Source organism: Neolamprologus brichardi, chromosome 23 (genome assembly GCF_056152115.1).
Source record: "Neolamprologus brichardi isolate AB-2024 chromosome 23, ASM5615211v1, whole genome shotgun sequence".
Classification (NCBI taxonomy): Eukaryota; Metazoa; Chordata; class Actinopteri; order Cichliformes; family Cichlidae; genus Neolamprologus; species Neolamprologus brichardi.
In genome coordinates, this window is record NC_142125.1 from 21,790,250 (window position 1) to 21,809,801 (window position 19,552).

At 42.2% G+C, this 19,552-nt stretch overlaps 1 protein-coding gene across 3 annotated transcripts in view; it reads left to right on the plus strand.

Annotated features, from left to right (window-relative positions):
• Positions 1–19,552, plus strand: part of LOC102777466 (uncharacterized) — a 79,458-nt gene that overhangs the window by 20,098 nt on the left and 39,808 nt on the right. For all 3 annotated transcript variants that reach the window (XM_087836894.1, XM_035908587.2, XM_035908589.2), the window contains exon 2: positions 7,600–7,670. The gene's annotated coding sequence lies outside the window, so the exon portion shown is untranslated. The remainder of the gene's footprint in view (positions 1–7,599; positions 7,671–19,552) is intronic.

Below are 19,552 nucleotides of genomic sequence, written 5' to 3' on the forward strand. Positions count from 1 at the left end.
ATAGCAAAATTAGCAGACTGTGTCCATCCTATTTATCACCGTCTCCATACAATAATGCATGAAGACAGCAACTGACTGCAACTTGTTGCAGACTTCGTCCCCATCTTCAAAGTAACCCTGTCAGAGGCTACTAGATCCCAGATTAATTGCACAGTGTCCTATTATTTTTGGTCATACCCAGTCTCCAATCACTGGTTTCCCTTTGTGTCACAGATTCAAGAGTAGAAAACACTGTCTGCATCCTGAGCTTTTGACTCACAGAGATTAATTTGTTTTATTAATTCATTCATTGTCTTAAAAACTCATGTGGTTATTTGGGTATTTAATATGAGTATCCGCTATCTGCAGTATATAAGGAAAAGCAAACTTGTTTGACTGTGATAGTTTCTTGTATTCATGTGCTTGACTCTTCTCATGCTAATAAAGTATCTACTTTATAGTAGCAGCTAAAAAAAGACCACAAAAGAACAGTTTTCTGAGACATTCTGCTCCTACAGCGAGTTGAGACCATACTAGAGCTATTAAAATCACTGCAACTACGAAAATGTTCCTGCAGGTCAGAAAGCAATATATGACTACATAGAAGCATAGATGGTGACAGAAGTAGCTTTTAGGCAGTCAAGGCTTAAATTCAACATAAGGACAAGTTTTTTTTTCTTTTCCTTAAAGTGTTGACTGGTGTCTGGTGTACTTCACTGCAGAGTTTAGACTAAGTGAATGAGGAGGGGAGCAAACGTCAAGCTCCTCAAGGAGACCCAAACAGGGCATTGGAATTTGAGATTGAAGTTTTGAAGGTTTAAACAGCTGAATTGAACATTTTGCTGACAGAATCTGTGGCTTTTAAGTGTAGAGTTACCTTTGCTGATGACTGAAGCTGTCATTGTAAGCTTAACCATGTTATTATGTTTCCTAAGCTGACTGGAAAGTCCACAAAACATGCTGATAGAGACCTGAATTTGTGCTGAAGTTAAGAAAACCCCCTTTTTAAGTTTAATTTTTTACTCATACTGTACTTTCCTACTCTCGCTAACTGGTAAGAGATGTGATGGAAATTATCTGCGTCTCTAGGGACTCCAGGCTTACCCTTAGATACAGCAAAAGAAGGCCACCCAGGAGGGTAGTTTGGTATCTGACTAGGCTGGGTCCTCAACACTTTCCGAGTGATTTTTTTCAATGTATGTCCAAAGACTAAGAGAATCAGGAAAACCAAGGACATGCCATGGTTATGTCTCTCAACTGGCTAGGGAGCTTGGTGGAAAACTATTGCTGGGAAGAGGCAAGTCTTAGCATTTGTACTAACACTGATGCTCCTCCATATCAGGCCCAGAGAAATGGCAGAACATGGATGGATGGTGTGAACCAGCAACAGATTAACCTAAAAATCCTAACTGAAGTGCAGATAGTTGGAATCTGAAATTAGGATGTTACCAGACATGAATATAAAGCAAGGAATATTTGTGAGCTATAGGATTGTGCAGAATAATTGTCTTTGTGGGAAATCAGTGGATGTCTAATGACTTCTTATGTTGTCTGCAGCGCACAGGGCTCGGATAAGGTGTCACGCAGTGGTGTTTGTGTGAGTCACGCTGTTGTGTCTATATACAGAAGGCTCTTAAGGGATGGAGCGGATCAGCTCATATGTTTGGTCTGAACAGAGTCACCTTTGACCTCTAACATCAAAGCGTCCTAGAGCAAACATCAAGAAGCGAATGCCTTGGCAGAAACATAGGGGAGAAAATAGGCAAATCTGAAGCAGAGTTAGACTCAAAACCAGAGAAACCTTTGAGCAAGTTAATCAAATTGATATTGTACTAAAAGAAGAGACTTTAATGTAATAATCATAATTATCCTGGACGAAGTTACTGGTGATGTCTGGGACGGATGACTTCCTGCTAACCATTAAACAGACAGTCAAATCAGCAGGGATTTGAGTAATTAGATTTCCACGGTCTTAAATCTAATTTACTACTTGTTTAAAGCAAACAACAAAACAAGCAGATGTCGCTGTGTTTCCCTCTATTTCGAGCTAAATGGAGCAGTTGTTGTTTGAATTGGACGTCAGCCTCGTGCTGGAAAGAGATTGCTCCCGCCGTCCTGCTGATGCTAGCAGTGATCCAATCCTCAGCCATTACTGTGCCAGCACAGGCGATTATTAGGTCCACGTCTGGGTGAAAGTATTAGTGTGGAGTTAACATGGTAAGAGGAAACATATGAATGCAACCTTTATTTTTTTTATAAAGCAGGCCAAAATACTAAAAAACTTGGACTCTTAGATTGGGCTTGAGGGTTTTAGCATTGTGTCTGCTGTGATTTGACTGAAGACTTACCTGATCGTCTTCCAGAGCCAGGCAGGCTATAAAAGAGTCTCTAAATCATTATCACTGCTCTCTTATTGAAATAAATTCTTTCACTGTGAAGTTCCCCTCCTGATTGAGGTGTTTGCAGTCTTTTACTTGTGTGACTCTCTTTGTGATAAGAGTCCGTCTCTACTGGGACTTTACTTAAGTATTTCCACTATTTCATATTAAACTCTTCTATTCCCATTCATTCTAGAGGAAATTTTATCAATGAATAAATAATGCTGTTTGTATAAATGTTGTAAGAACAAATAACAGAACAAGTGTCAACTGCCTCCATAGACCTTATAAAACATACTGTAGATGTAGATTCATTTTATCTCAAGGCCACCAGATGGCGATAGCTGTGGCTGTAAAAAAGATAAATTAATAAAAATGGTCAAACGACTTTTTTTCTTGACCTCTCTAAGCACTATCCTGCTGAGTTTATAGGTGCACTCCCTCATTTTGGATCATATTCAGTAATTTACATCTTAAACGTACTAGTTTATATGTTTCAAAATAGAGGATTATCTGTAGTATCAAACCATATGCTCACTTGCTAATAAAGCGTCAGTCATTAGTCAGTGAACGTGCAGGTTTTACAGTTAGACTCACCTTTCCTTGTAATTACAGGTGGGTGATATAGCCTCAAAATTATATCAAGAAAATGGCGTACTGGAGTAAATGGTTCATTTATGGTGCAAGTAGTGAAGATTATTGTTTCCGTCTTTAGTTGGAGAAGTTTTCTTGCGTATTTTGTAGTGTACTGTGTTTTGCTGGAGGATGTTAAAGTAACGTCTGCTCTAGGGACTCAATCATTATTAAAGGTTGCTATAACAATGATATCTCATTTTTATATCAGGGAAAAATCTCTACTGGTATTATTGCTTCCCGGTATCAGGAAATACAATATGACAAAGCCCTACTTGTAATCAGGAAATGACAGAAACCGTTATCTTAGGAAACCTATGATTACTCTTTCATCCTACTGATGGACCTGCAGTCTAGATGAACTTGTAGCTGCAAAAGCACCAGTTCTTCATTGGTTAGAGCAGTCCTCGAGCTTGCAGCAGAGCAAAGATTGCCATTGTGAGATGCAGTCCTGGATTTGGAGTCTGTCAGACAATGAAGATTTTCACCTACAGAAGAGCTTTGGTGCTTAGTTGGGTTAAAACTTGTGTTGAAGCAAAGCTGAAAAGCCTTGACAAATACATGTACAAATTTACATGTAGCTGCTATGCCACCTCTTTCCAACGTTTCCGGACAGTGAAACAACCAATCACAGGAGATTATAGCCTCGCCCTGATAGATGTAATCTGTCTGACCAAGTTGCATCAGACATCTTAGCTGTTGCATTACACAGCCCTATAGATGTCCCGTAATAAAAAAATTACTCTGCCTCTTTAAGCTGCCATTTGTTATCCTGATTCATCTCATAACCTTTAAAATGTCAGAAAACATCAATTGAACATCTAAACCTAAGATTAGCTTTCCACATTCCCTTTATCTCACACTTGTTTGACCTTATTTTCCCAAAGCACTCGCTGTAATCTTTAATCGATATCTGCATTCATATTAACTCCTCTCAGCACTCTCATAAGCTACAGCAGTCTGAGTTATACAAAATAAAATGGAGCCGCAATCACCGCCCTAATGACACTGAAGCACCGAGGCTGCCATCGCTGCTGTTTTGTCCTCAAAGCACCTGCAGTAAATTTGCTCGCTCAGCCAAACATAATTTGTGCTAGTGCTGCATTTTGTTTTTCCTCATGCTTTCAGAAGATGATTTGTCATCTTTTGGGTATCTTATGACGGTACTCAGGCAAGTCTGTTTAAATATCAGTTCCAGTAATAGTCAGCAGCTGGTTGTTATCCTGGAGAAGCAGATGATGCTGAATTAGTTCACACTGCAGTGATTTGCTTTAGAACCTCCTTCAAGTGCTAATCCATCCCTGTCTGTGTATGTGTGCGTTCAGCTTCCAATCCGGCAGGTGTTTGCTTTAAAGGCAAGAGTTAGAGACCCAGAGGAGGTACATCTTGAAATTACATTATTTAAAAGACTTTTCTTCCAGATTTATTCTTGTGATGATTTGGGTGTTGTCCAGGGATATCCAGCAGCTCTTCATACAGGACCAAATAATCCACGTCTAGCTGAAGGAGCCCGGGGTGATTGCACAGAAGTCACAGTGATCAGTTCGGCAAAGCCAGATCGTAATGACTTGGCTCTGTCCCAGTCTTACTGCCAGAAGCCAAACACAACCTTCATTGACCAGCCTGTGCTTCCGACAGTGCAGTGAGATCGACGTAATGTTGGATCAGTCTGGAGATTTGAGGCCTGTTTGCACTGATTTGTTTTACCAACCACGTGTGCGGCTTAAACACAGGGTGAACAACACGGCGAGTGATCTGCCTGTCGCTGTGTCTTGTTGACAGTTTGGCTGTGGCATATTGGCGTTAGCGCAACCGACATCTGCTTTCTGGGAGATTAGATGTTACCGGACTGTGCTAGCTGGCTCTGCAGCTCCGGTCCAGGCTTGGTCTCTAATCGGTGCTGGCATGGCCTCCTTAAAGGCTGGAGGCGTTGACAGGGTCTGAGCCTCCCTCCCTCGATCTTTCATTCCTTCTGTTCGTCTCTCCATCCGTCCAGTTTTCTCCTTATCTCTTTCGTCTCTCTCTGGACTTCAGACTCTGACAGATCTGCTTTGTTGCTCGGCTCATGATGAGCACTGAACCCTCCCGAAGAGGTGGAATCTGAATATGAGCTCATATTTTAATTTGACACTGAGATTATTTTTCAGCTGTCATTTTAAATGTCTCATTTGCTTTCTTTAAACTTGATCCAGACCTTGATGCTGACAGGTTGATTATAGCCTCATGCTGATGGCTCTTTCTGCTTGTGGTCGACTGATATTGGTTTTTCAATTACCAATAGAAAATCTTCAGAGAGCAGGGTGGCCAGTATGTATTGCTGATATCATAATTTTTCACATTGGAGACTAAGAGAGGATGTGGAAGGAGCACAGCCTCTAACTTCTAAAGTGGTTTTGGAAACCGTAAGGACTCTGTCCTTTGTGATTCAGCTTCACATCGACCTCACTGGCCTCCGAGGTTTGGCGATCATGTCAGGGAGTGTCTCTTGACATCAATGTGGTTGTACTGGTTTTACTTTAATGGCTTAATTTATTGGCTCCTTAAAGGGTAGGTCCTTTAAAAATGCTTATGTTCAGAATAAAGACCATCAACTTTTTATAGCATTTTTTTTTTTGGTCATCTTATAGAAACTGTAAACATGTACATTTTAGATTTTATATTGCAAAGTCAAGATCCTGTATCAAAGATTGACTGTTTACTGTTTACTGTAAGCTTAGCTCAGGCTTGGTCTCCACAAACTCCAGATCATTAGACAGTAAACGCTCATATGTTTGTTAGCAAGTTGCTAACGTTATCTGTCTGCGATTAGAAGCAATGGATGTGCGGTTGGATTTTATGAGAACAAGTCTTTAGTCTTTAGTCTTTAAATGCGCTCCCATGATTACTAGCTAATGACTCAGTCACGCTATAGTAAAAATGGGGCAGCAACCTCCTTGCAACTGGTGGTTACCTCGTTATTAAACTGAATATTTTGCTATCAGAAACCAGCAACCACCTGGCTGCCCAGAGATGAACCACTCTTGGCCTCTGGGCAACCACTTTGGATGGATGGTGATTGCACGGATTACCTTGAGGAGGGCAACAATCACAGTCTGACTCAAAGTGACTGCAGTCGCTCTCACACTGATGAAGGTTCACACATAATTGCCACGTAATTTAGGAACACAGGCTGTCACGTTGTTGCAGTCAGTCTGAGTTTGTCTACGCAGGTGAGCGTGACTCGTCTTTGACACTCAATTCAACTGGTTGTATTTTGGTTATGTTCCTTTATTAAAGGCTGGATAGCAAGGCTGTCATTTTGTACTTAAACTGCTGCGCTGCAGCAAGTCTGTAACTATTTGTCAAGGAATTCCCAAATTTCTGTTTCAAATCTATGAGGTTCTGGCTGCACTCAGGTCAGGGAATAAGCATCATTCCCTAGCAACCAGAGGTTGTCCAGGGGTTGCCAACCAGTCTCTAGGTGTGTGTGGTTGAGGCTAATTCCTAATTATATATGTGTATGACGTATATCAAGTCACGCTATAAATGGGAAGTCATTGGTTCTTTTTGCTGTGACCTGATTGAGTATTAACAAATTTGCAACCAAGACAAATTCTGACCAAGAAAAAAATCTGAACCTGTTGTTTGTTTCATTAAATCCGCTCACCCTTCCAATTATTCAAATTTGCACTCACTCAGTCTTTTAGCCACTCCAGCGCTCGGCTCATAATCCCTGTATTTATTAACATCTTTGACATCTCTAGTAGCTCACGTGATGGATTACTGGCCCGAGACCATTGTTAGTCTCTGCACTCTAAATATATTTCATTTCATGCGGTTTGAGGTCGGAGGCCTGGTGAAACCGGGCTGTGTGTGCTTCTCCTCTGCTGGTCCGGCCTCTGCAGTCTACAGACATCCCCCCCCCCTCACCCTCCAGTTCCCCCTCGCTGTCTTTGTTTCGGTGCTGCTGCTGCTGCACTTGGCCATGCCTGCAAATGAGCACCAGGACAGAGCAATTATTCACCACAGGGGCAAACCCTGCACCCCTCCTTTGTACATACAATACACACACACACACACACACACAGATACTGTCATGTTAAAATGTTTCATGCATTTGTAATGTGTAGGGCTGAGATAAACAGGGAAGAGAATGAAATGCACTTCTGGAAATTTCTTGGATGGAGATGGTCTTTTATGTTGGAACTTAATTCCCTCTGGGGGTTTGATGAGCTTCATATCCCTTTCAAAGATGAATTAATGTAGCCCTGACACACACACACATTTCTTGTCTACATCTCCACCCTCCCCTTTTCTCCACCCAACCCCAATGTAATGCAGACACTGGCTTGTCTGCAGCACTATCTGTATGTGTGTGTGCGTGCTGGTGAAGGGGAGATCTTTGTGAGGCAGTGTGCCAGTCCTCTGTGTGTGTGTGTGTGTGTGTGTGTGTGTGTGTGTGTGTGTGTGTGGATGAGAGGGAGTGTGTAATCTGCAGCGGTGTGCTCGCCAGCTCCGCTTGCTGACAAAAAGGCATCTCTTCGTCAGCGTGGCGCTGCCCCTCTGACTCCTGCTCTCTCCTCTTCCCGCCTCTTCATCTCTTTTCGTTTTCCTCTCTCTTTCTCTGCAGAAGCCGCTGCCTTGCCCCCTCCCCCTTGTGTCCTCTTTGCAGACAAAAAGCTGGAATAACTGCCCCACCAGGTAAGATGCTGTGTATTATATTATGTAGTCCCTTTCTAGCTGCTTTTACAGCTACAAATGTGATGTGCATTCTCAGCATTAAACAGGCTGGGGGAAAAAAGGAAAATTCTCCAGAGAAAAAGTGCCGGCTTTTTTTCTTTCTTCTTCTCCTCCTCCTTGTCTGATCGTGTGTATGATCTCTAATCAGCATCTCCCTGGGTATCATCTCTCTTTTGTTTGGCACAGATTGAGAATATTTGCTGCTGACATATTCGAAGGACGGCGTGAATAAAGTGATGCTGTGATAAGCCAGGGGCTGTTGTTCCTCTGGTTTGATGACCTTTAGTCTTTGTGACGTCCTCCGTCTAGACACCCCTGATTATTCAACCACCACGGTTCACTCAGGGTGAGCTGCTGCTGCTGCTGCTGTGTGCCTGTGTGTGCGAAACCAAGATAAAAGCCTGATCTTCTGATTTTTTTATAGCTTTATTTCACTTGGAAATAATGCTGATTGGTTCTATTTAGAGGCTGTAGCTGTGATGGCATGCGGCCGTTGGCGGTTAGCGACTCATAGCCAACAGATTGTTGGTGGTTTTTCAGTGGGAGCGACATCAAGCCGAGCGAGACCGCGGGATGCATTACGCTGCCTGTCAGCGCCGGCTGAGCTGGCTGTCACAAGTTTGCCGACGGCTCGATCGACTTTTGGAGCAGGTGGCAATGTAGCGCCCTTTTTTTTTCTCCCACTCTATCTTTTCTGTTTCTTTTTTCTTTCTTTTTGTCCTTTCCACTATTTATTCCTCCACCTCCTGCTTTTATCTGTTTTGTTCTTTCGTGTTGTGGCACCATCCGAGGGGACAATAAACCACTCCATATTCACTTAGTAATTAAACAAACTTCTAATAGTCTTAATCTCACCGTAATGCACCAAATCTCTGTTTCTCTGTGTGTTGGTTTGTTTCTTTGTCCACAAACTCCTCCCATATCATTAAGAGTTGAGCAACCGATCTTGGCACACAGGTTCATCTTAAGACCAAGAAGGTTCTTATCTATATCAGATAAAATGAAGCCGTCCCGTCGTTGAGCAACAGTCTATTGTTTTTAGCATTTATGCACCTGTGAAAACATATTAAAGCATCCTATCCTTTTAAATTCCCAACAATAACATTTGAATTATACCCACAAAAACTACATTATGCATGAGAAATTATGACGCCTTCAGATTGCCTGGCAACGACTGAGCAACTGACAAAAATGCACTGGTATTTTTTAAAACTAAACAACATCTACTATGCATATTTTTCCAGCAGCACCAACAGGGCAGACAGTACTGTAACATGGGCGTGTAACGGCATGCACCGGTGTTTATATATAAGAAGCCTTTTCCTCCCTTACTTTTCATAGTGGACAGTTGGCCTCGGGCAGGTTGCAGTATTCACTGTAAATGAAAGATGCACGTAGGCCTGTGACTCACATATTTATATATATTTATATGTATATAGTCCTTGGACAGGTCTCCAGTCCATCACAAGGCAAACACGCAGCAACTCAGAACCTTCTCGCTGTGAGGCAAACGCTGCTAACCACCACACCGCTGTGCCACCCTCCTACTTTTGTTTCTGCCATCTCGCCAACGTTCTGCTTGTATAACTGCGTGCTAGAAGTCACCGCAATGTCTGTCATATCTAGAGTGACATGACGCCCCCTCGCTCCCCTCCCTGAATCCCCTTTTCTCTCCGCCTATCTCTGTCTCCGTCTGCTTGCACGGTTACTGGGCAGCTCTCAGGCGAGCTGCTTTCTGGGACCAACTTGGGATGACATGCCAGGGCTGAGGCGGGCAGGACGAAGGGGGCGGATGCGCCCTCTTTCTGTCCTTGTTGTTGGGGTCACAGCATGTCCCCCAATCACCCAGCACCTCCTCTCTTTCCCTTTTTTTCCCCTCCTCCCTCCTCCTGCATCCCTCTTCCGGTTCTGCCAAGCCCATGCCTTCGGAATAGGGTGCAGCAGGCAGTTAACCAACTGTTGCCATGCTTGAAGGGCAAAATGAGTGGGAGAGAGAAAGAGTCAACACCACCCTGCTTCTCGCTGCTGTTAGTCAGCGGAGATAAATGTAGGTGCCACAGCGAAGTCAAGCGCAGAAAAGAAAGGCACTGTTTTCTCTTCATGACATCTTCAACTGCAAAAAAATATGCCTAAACTGTAGATTTAATCCGAAATTGCAGGGATATTGAGCCTGGGTATTTAACAATACAAAATGCAACTTTTTCCGAACTTCTTAATCAGGTTCTTCATCATTAGGGGGGGAAATAAATTCTAGGCCGATTATCCAGCTGGCACAGGAGCTGCTGTAGTCGCCCAGCGTTTCTCAACATCTGCCTCTCAGGCTGCAGTGTTTTTATACCTCCCTGTCAGAGATTAATGCGTGCTGTGGATAATTTGAAGAGGCAAAGTGTTGGAGACAGGAACACGGGAGTCCCTCGACTTTGACAGGAAGCCCTGAAGTGAGTGTTGACAAGTGATACTTGATGCGCATGAAGCTAGATGCCAAAGCTGTAAGAGGAGGTGAGCCACAGGAGACAGTTTGTCATTTCAGGGGCGGGAGGGGGGAAGACTGCAGCAGAGCCGGTGAACTGACTGGTAGTGTATTTGAGGAATGCGTGATGATGCTGCATAGTGGAAAACACCCAGAGGAGGCCGATGACATGAGGTAGCATCCCGTCAGTTTGGGTGTTGGGTGGACGATTTAAAGAAAACAGAACTTGATGTATTTGCAAAATTCATCTCAGTTCGCATGAGGTTAAAGGCTAAAAATAACAAGCTTTAAGAGGTGCAGTTTTTAATCAGCTTTAGTTGAAGTTTTAGGGCAATCAGATTGACCAGAAGTGTTATTCCCAACGATAACCACCTCTGACAGTTTCATCTTCTCCTCATGAGATGATTACAGGAGAAAAGGGCGTCTCATTTGAAAGCCTGAGACAGTCGAGACAGCACAGGTCATATAGGTTTTTCTGACACGTGTATGGGTGCAGATAAAAAGGAGCAAGGTGAGTAGCTGCTTAGTAACAACAGGTAATAAAACCCAGAGACTAAATGTGCACAGCATTGAGCTTCAAACGGTGTCAGTTGTGCGTGTGCTTTGTAATTTCTGACCATTTCAGTGACTTGAGCAGAATCTTACACAAGTTTCCTTTTAACCTCAGATGCGCTCAGATTTTGAAAGCAGCGTAAGTCATTAGTTTAAAGTTTAATAGTTTTGTAATATAACTCTTTACATGATCATTTTCAGTTTTATTCAGTTTCTGTTAACTTTTAGATTGTGTTTGCTCATTTCACTTTTTATTTGTTACTTATAGTAACTTTATATTTATAAATTCACTTTATATTCTTTATATTTTGCTATAAAAGTGTGATTTACCTAAACAAGTGCAAGAAAATATAAAGACATGAGGTGTGGCTCAAGACTTTTGCACAGTAATGTAGATATATATTTGTCATGGGCGACATTTAAGATGTTCAGAGTAGCTTTTATAACACAAACTAAGAACTAAATAGTTCCTGTATATTATCATCGCAGAGGTTCACATTGGCGGCTAGCTTATGTCTCAGCTGCATATTTCCATCAAGGAAACTTTAAAAAGCTTCAAGGATTAACCAGAAATGTCTGCGTAACAACTGCAGTCTTCTTCTAAATGTTTTTCACTCTCTTTGCATTCCTCAGGGTGAAAGTAATAAAATTGCAGCCTCCGGGCACCATTTCGGGCGGCGCTGTGCTAACGTGTTGATTGATGAATGTGCTTGTAATGCTCCATGGCCACTAAAAACCTCCATATATACATACTGTGAATGCATATAGATCAGTTCAGCCACCTGTCCTCGCTGTTAACTGCAGCTGTCGTCTTGGAGACACAAAGACCCGCACCTGGTCCTTCCCGCTTTACAGAGGAGAAAGTGCTACGAGCACATGTTTAAGCTTTTAGGTCATGTGAAGGGCAGAGAGCATTACACGTAGGAAGCATGTGTGTTTATGCTCTTCTCTGCTGTACTTCAACAGTGAGTAAAAGAGTCAATCCATTATGAAGCTCATGTTACTGTGCGGTTACTTGTTGTACTCAGTCTAAACATGGGAAATTTGCTATCTTCTTTTTCATGCTAATAGCATGCTATTGCAGCAACTAAATCCAATAATCAAAACCACATTTCCTGTTGTTTCTTGTCATAAACAGGATATTACTTTTCTCTGGGGCTCCTGACTCAAGGATCAGACTTAATGGATGCATTTAAAGAGCTGGATTGCACGATGCCCTATTTTTCCAGTGAAATTTGCTCCGAAGCATCTTTTCTTGGGTCCACTAAGTCCTCTTCTGGCTGACTCCTGCACACACTGTACAGTGATACCTCCCTGTGTGACTTTTTAACATTTCAAATTATGACAAAGAGAGATTTGCATGGATTTTACAGGCCTACACTTTCCTACTGGTTTCCTGTAAAAACAAGTCTGTCGTTTAGCCACAGGGAAAGTGGAGAGAACAGAGTTTTGGCTGTGTTGCCCTTGCCGTCTTAAGATAAATGTTTCAGTCAGGAACTGTCAAAAGTAGATCAGTATTTCCTTCTGCAGTTTTTATTTAGCAGCTTGGCTCTGTGCAGGAAGCAACACAAACATCCCGGGTACAACACAAAACAGGCATCAGTGACGTAAGACAGAACACTGAGTCATGCAGCGTGAAAGGAGGAACTGGGGTGATGGTGGGTTGCAGAGTGGTTTGCAGATATACCACAACTGTAGGGGAGGTCAAAGGAAATTAATAAGTGTGAGCTAAAGCAAATTTTACATTTCAGCCTACCTGCTGTGGATTTCAGGTTTCACTGGGTTACATTAGCAGCTAACTGAGATCAAATAACTGTAAGTTTTGCTGTCAGATGATAACTAACGTCACATTATGCAATTCATTCCAGGAAAACAACCAAACAATACACGAATTTGACTGGGATACTCATCTAAGACCTCCCTTTAAGTTTCGTTCTCACTCACTGTTTACTTTTTACCATTTCCCACAAAAATCTACCCAAAGTTAAAAGTGATAAAAATACACCTTGTTGCACCTTTAGACATGACTGTGTGACTGTGTTTATGACAATTTGAAAGCGCTAAAAAGCACGTAATAAATTACTGTCCAGTGCGTGGGGCTGGACGGCCAACACCTTAACGAGTTAACTGCGCTAACGCACTAGTTCCCACCAATGTAATTGAGCATTGTGTGGCACAGCCGACATAATATTTTACTTTTGTCCATGACGCGCTTACCTTCAGGGTCATACGTCACATGAAAACCAAAATAGTTCCAAACGCCAGATCTGAATGAGGGTGGGGGATTTGCCATGTTGCAAGGAGAGCTTAACTTCTGTCTGCTAGCTTGCCCTGTGCTCAGTGAATCTGCGTTCAACTACTCCGCCTAGGCTGCACTGTCGAGCGCAGATCCACTGAGCGCTCAACACAGACAGCACCGTCAGAAGGAAAGTTGATAAAATAAATTAAAAATTTTGTATTGTTCGATACATATGCGTACCGAACCAAAAGCACTGTACCGAACGGTTCAATATCGATACGAATATCGTTGCACCCCTACTAAGTACTCGTTTAGAGTAAAAAAAAAAACACTACTGGGAATAATGGGAATTCAGAGTCTCAGGATAAATAATTAATTTCTGATGAAATTGTGAACTAGAAAAAGAAAAGCCTTTCTAAATTATAGTATGACCCACAAATTTATCTGTCACATCCCCTATGCTAAAATTAGAGCCAAACTAATGCTGTATTTTCACACCTCATAATTCACAGTCATGTGAAACTTGTAATGAAGCTTTGGTCCAATGGTCATAAGCTAAAACAAGTTTGCAGACTTATGTAGAAGACAGATACCATCTACTGTTGTTTGGTTTATTCCCTGTCATCTCCCATGTTTCTTTTCTCTCTGCTATTAATAAAGTTAAGACAGAAGTAATGTGCTCTTCATATTTTGTGAACATGTGCAAACATACATGCAAATACAATATATAAGGCAAAAAACAGAGTTTGTACAACTCTAATGTGCTTGAAATTGAATATTTGGTGTGACCACCTTTATTCTTCAGCACAGTCTGAACTCTCTTAGGCAGCTTTCTTGTCATGTCTTTAAGTCGTCTTCAGGAATAGTTCTCCAGGCTTCATAAAGGACATTCAAAGCTCTTCTTTGGATGTTTCTGCCTTTTGTTCTGTTCTCTGTCAACATGATCCCACACTGCTTCAATAATGTTGAGGTCCGGGCTCTGGGGAGGCCGATCCATTATAGTGTTCCATGCTTTTACTGTATTTGTGTGTTTGCAATCATTGTCATGCTGAAAAGTTGAGCTGCTGACAATCAGATGATTTTCAGATTGTATTTAACGGTGGATCAAAAAGTGATGGTACTTTTCTGTGTTCATAATTCCACCAATTTGTACAAGATCTCCAACACCACTGGCTGAAATGCACCCCAAACCATGACAGACCCTCCAACGTGTTTTACAGATGGATTTAGACACTCACCGTTGTACCGCTCTCCTGCCCTCCTCTGTACATACTGACAATGATTTGAACCAAAAAACGTGGATTCATCACTCCATCAGACCTGAAAGTCCAGATGCATCTCTCAGGTCCTGTGTCAGGTCATTGTTGGATTTTTTCCTGTTTCACCAGGGTATAACTTTTAGCTACTGATCATCTGCTATAGATAGTTTATTAGGCCCAATACTTATTTCATCCAGTTTACTCAAATTTTTTTAAGGACACACTGCACACCATGCTGAGATATGTCAGGTTTTCAGCTAATAGCTCTTTGGGAATCATCTTGTTGGTGCAAAAATATTATTTTACCTGTCAAACGGTGTAATCTTTAACATTTTTTTTCATAAATTCAACTAAAGAAATGGTTTCTTTAACAAAAGGGGCTTTTTATGCTTGGACAATTCACAGGTCAGTGTTAAGTGGCTTAACAAAGAAAAAACATTCAGGTACACCTTTTCATCTCCAAACTGGTGCTACAATCATTAATAGTTTTCACAGGGATCACTGATGCTCACCTCTTCTGTAGTTTAGAAAACTGACACCTTCCTTCTCTCTCTTTACCACTGTGTGATTGCACTGATTACAAGTCTCCTGCAGAATAAAAGAGTTCAGGACTAGATGGAGAGTCGTGATTGGAATAAAGCGAAATGAATCACAGAGGCAATTACACAGCGGCGATGGAAAGATAATGAGAAGTCGTAAGCGTTTAATGCCAAATGTGAAATGGTTATCGACACCAACATGATGTAGAGGAACATTAAAGAAGTGCAAAGTCTAATCTCATAGTTTGCAGTACTTATTGGGGATTAAAGACTCCCTGTAAAGTTTTGTCTTGAATTATTTCTTTGTGCACTATCTGAGCATATTACAGAATGGATTTCACCTTGAACTCCTATAGTGACTTTGATGCATTAAACATACCCGTGTTTGCGTGTGGCCTGAGGGAGTGTGTATGAACAGGTTTGTGTGTGTGTGGGGGGAGAGGTAGGTTGCCTGTGTGAATTATAGATGAGGAAGCGGGGGTGATGGCCAAGTTAAAAGGGAGGAAGCAAAAACCTTGGAGGAGAGTCTCTGTCAAATTATCTGTCTGGATCACCAGCTTGAACCAAAACACGCCACAAACACAGACCGCAACTTCAGCGCTCACGTTGTTACCATAGAGCAACACGTTTCCTGCAGCATGTTTTCATTATTATTTCAGGAAAATCTTTGTGTGGGTTTTGAAAATCAAACTGAAGAATCGAGTGGCACTTTAGTGATTTAAAGTACAGCGGCATTGCTAAGCAACACGATCGTGCAGTCTTTATTTAGCCTTTAGCACTTGCTCGAGGAGGTAGAAGTCTGTTTAGCAGAAGCTACTAAGTCATCAGGTGGCAGCCATACTCATTATCCTCAGTAATCTTGGCACTAAATACAGGCCTGTAGGTGCTTATGGATGCTTTGCATAAAAAAACTGTCTGAGATTGTTCTTAAAACTAGAGTGAAAATGATTAGAGGTGGTTTCAAAATAGAAGTAATCCTTGTCAGTGTTTCTGACACCTCTGTGGATGTTGTGAGATCATCTACTCATCACAGGACTGACAATTCTGGCCTTTCACCTACTAAGTGATGTGTTCACATCTGCCAGTGCTGAAGTTCCAAGAACATTGGCCACTAGGGGCCGGCTCCGAAAGTGAGTCAATCCCCGTGGACGTCAGTGTGAAAATGTCCAACTCTGAAGCAGAAATCATATTAAACATCTTCCTGCAGTGGATGGTACTTTTCAAACACAAGGGATTAGAAATAAAAACCTGCCTCTAAAACAACCCTGCTTTAAAAATAAAGAGTTTGCTACCCAGTCATTATACAAGTGCTTTTTTCTATACATAAGCACTTTTAACCTAATGTTCACATGCGAATGCATCAGGAGCAACTCGGGGTGCCCAAAGATACTTCAGCACATAACTTAGAGGGGCCAAAGATCGACCTGCCAACCTTCTGATTGGTGGATAGCCTGCTTTACCTTCTGAGCCACAGCCAAACCTTTAAACTTAATCATAATCTGTGACATTGTTCTATGAAGGCCACTTTAGTTTTGGATGGTCATGCCAGCTGCAGTAATTTATATGTGGCAGAAATGCTGTTCTTGGACCACCTGGTGGTGGGTAAAGCATCACTGACAAGCTACATCAGCAAATACAATAGACATCTTCAAAAGTAAAAGAACTGAAGTGACAGTGGGTTACAAAGAAGCTTGCAGAGTCAGCAGCAACTGTTTGCACAGTGATGCAATTTAAGGAGCCTATTTGAGATTTGCAAACGATGAAGTGTACAGGCTGAGCCATGGTTTGTTGTTGAGCGGTTGGAGCTAACGTTGTGCTCAGGGGGAAAACTGCTTGATTATGTGTTTTCTTGGCATCCAAAGGATAGGATAAGAGTATGGCTCATTGTGAGCTTTCTCTCAGGGTTCTCTCAGCATTAAGATCAGTTAATTGCCTTTGAAGAAATGTTGAAATTGACCTGATCAAGTGAGACAGATCAAGTGTCTTCTCCACTGATTTTTAGTTAATGTATGTTTGTAAAGGCTTCAGTGTGAAATTCGGATTTGGATCTCCGAGACTCTGCAGGACATTTCCCGGAGTTATAAACTGCCAATAATGCAGAAAGGCTGCTCAATTAAAACACAACCAGATAATTCTGGAAGTGTCTTTCTGTCATTTATTTTGCCTCTTCTCATTTCAGAGAAGTTGAGCGAGGTTTATCGGGGCCTTTCACACGACACTAAGATGAGTATTAATTTCCTGTTTGCCTCATTTCTGATGAAGAGGGCAAATCTGTGGATTATGTCGCCCTCTGACCTCCCTCTCCGCCTTCCTCCATCCTTCCTCCGTCTCCTCTCAGTTTGCCCCCTGTTTGACCCACTTGGACTCCCTCCTCCAGGGAGGCGTATGCGGGTCAAGTTGGATGTCAGGATGCACAAAAAGCATCTAGTCATCTGTGTTCAACCTTTCCAGGGGCTGATGAGTAATGACGTGTTTGTTCCACCCTGCAGTTTGTTCTTTTATTTGTTTTTAAACCGATGAAGATGATGCGCTGGTGGGTTGACTGTCGCTTTGGATGACTGATAAGATTGTGAAGATGTCAAATTATCATCCTGTAAAAGCTTCAATTAATGAGTTTGGTGATAAGATAAGAAACTCTTTAGATATATAGTTTTTGTTAAAAAGCAGTCTGGGGAAATCAGTGGGTGGTTGCTGATTCTGGTGCTTTGCAGAGACAAAGAGACAGTCATGAGAAGGCCAAAAACATACTTTTTTACTCAGTTAAGCAACTCCTGTTAATTGGTTTCATCCTACAGTGAGGAAAAGTTGCACTTAATAATGAATTACTCATGAGTAATGAAGATGGATGCACTTTTGAAAATAAAAGAATGACGAACTGTGCTGAGGAACATTTGGGTTTCATAAACAGGGCAGCTGCTGTGTGAGAGACAGGATCATTTACTGTAACCATTAAAAACATGTGGTGCTCAGTCCAGCGGTTCTATTCCTGTCACGCTCCCGATATTTTTGGACGGAGCTGTAACTATACGTCTCTCAGTTTCTTTCTTTCCCTTCATCCCTTTCTCTTTCTGGCTAAGCCTCCCTGGCTGGGCAGCTCTCCTCTGTAAGAGACATTACTTCCTGTATGATCTTAGTTTTTTTTTTTTCTTTTCTTTCTCTGCCTTTCTTCAGAGAGCCTGCCTGCCTTTTATCTGGCTCTGTCTGTATGCAGATGGATAACTAATTAAAGAAAAATAGAACTGAAGCAAAATAAGCGAAAATATTTAAAATTTTAATGTTCATTGTACCAGAGGGTAGTTTTGGAAGCCGGGGATTGGAGCCCAAGGACGTCCGCCTGATTTATAGCTGAGTTGCTGCCCAAAGTGGAGGAGTTTAAGCATCTCTGGGTCTGACTGGAGCAGGAGATTGGCAGATGGATTGGTGTACCGATCTGTTATGGTGACTTGAGAGCTGAGGGTGAATTTATGAATTTATGGTGTTATGGTGAATTTACTGAAATGTCCACTCCTGGGAATATTGTGGCATTGTGTTAGCACACACCTGAATGCTACTGACCTGCAAACTGCCAAAACTAATGCTTTTATAGAGATGCTCAGACTTATCAATCATCAGTACGCTTAACCTCTTAATTCTTAACCTCTGATGTTAGTAAGGGTTTACTTACTAAATCCAGGAGGTTCCTATGGAGCAGGGGTGGGCAACTCCAGGCCTCGGGGGCCGGTGTCCTGCAGGTTTTAGATATCACCCTGGGTCAACAGACCAGGCCTGTGGAGAATAAAATGTTGACATGTTGAGGAGGTAATTTAGCCATTTGAATCAGCTGTGTTGGATCAAGGACACATCTAAAACCTGCAGGACACCGGCCCTCGAGGCCTGGAGTTGCCCGCCCCTGCTATAGAGGAAGGACAAAGAGTCGTGTGAAAACTGTTTTCTGCTAGTTCCAGGTTCTTGGAAAGCAACTGAATAATAAAGAGGACAGCCATAACAGGAACCTGTCCAGCAAGCAGACTGGTGGGAAATCACAAGGGCTGGGTTTTCAAAATAAGGGCGAGGAGATTATCCACTAGTAATCTGATTGCATATGGTGATGAACCATTAAAGACATTAGTGATGCACCGATACCGATACTGGTATCGGGTATCGGGGCCAATACTGTAAAATGTGTGTGCACTCATACTCGTAAAAGTTAACCGATACCATGAACCGATACTAACTTATTTCATTAATCAGAGGGTGGCTTGTCATTTTTGTTATAGTTTTTTAGATTGGCCACTAGGGGGACATCCCGCACTAAACAGTCACAGGGTTAGAAGAGTCAGACTGGCGGCTCCAGATAAAAAAAGAGAAACTGGAGGCTGCTGTAGCTAGGCTAAACAAAATGTCAGCAGTGTGGACCGGAACAGCCAACTTTAACTCAGGTTTTGGAAAAGCGATGAAAAATGTCAAGAGAAAATCCACAGGCAGTTTAAATAACAGAGGCTCTGACTCATTTTATCGCTCTGGATGACCAGCCAATGCCAGTCGTGGAAAACATAGGATTCTTCTCAGCATACTCAAGCTGCGATATGAAATTCCCAGCCGCCCACACATCAGGGAGATAATGGTGCCAAAACTTTCTAAAGAGGTAAAGACAAGCAGTGTGTGCGCGATGTCAGTCCTTGGTTTAACGGCACAGTGGACTGATGATCCACGGGCAGATGGGGAGTTCGTTTGTCAATGCGAAATACTTTCGTTATTTTGTTTGTTTGTTTACAATATGGACACTCTGCAACAATTTAAAAGTT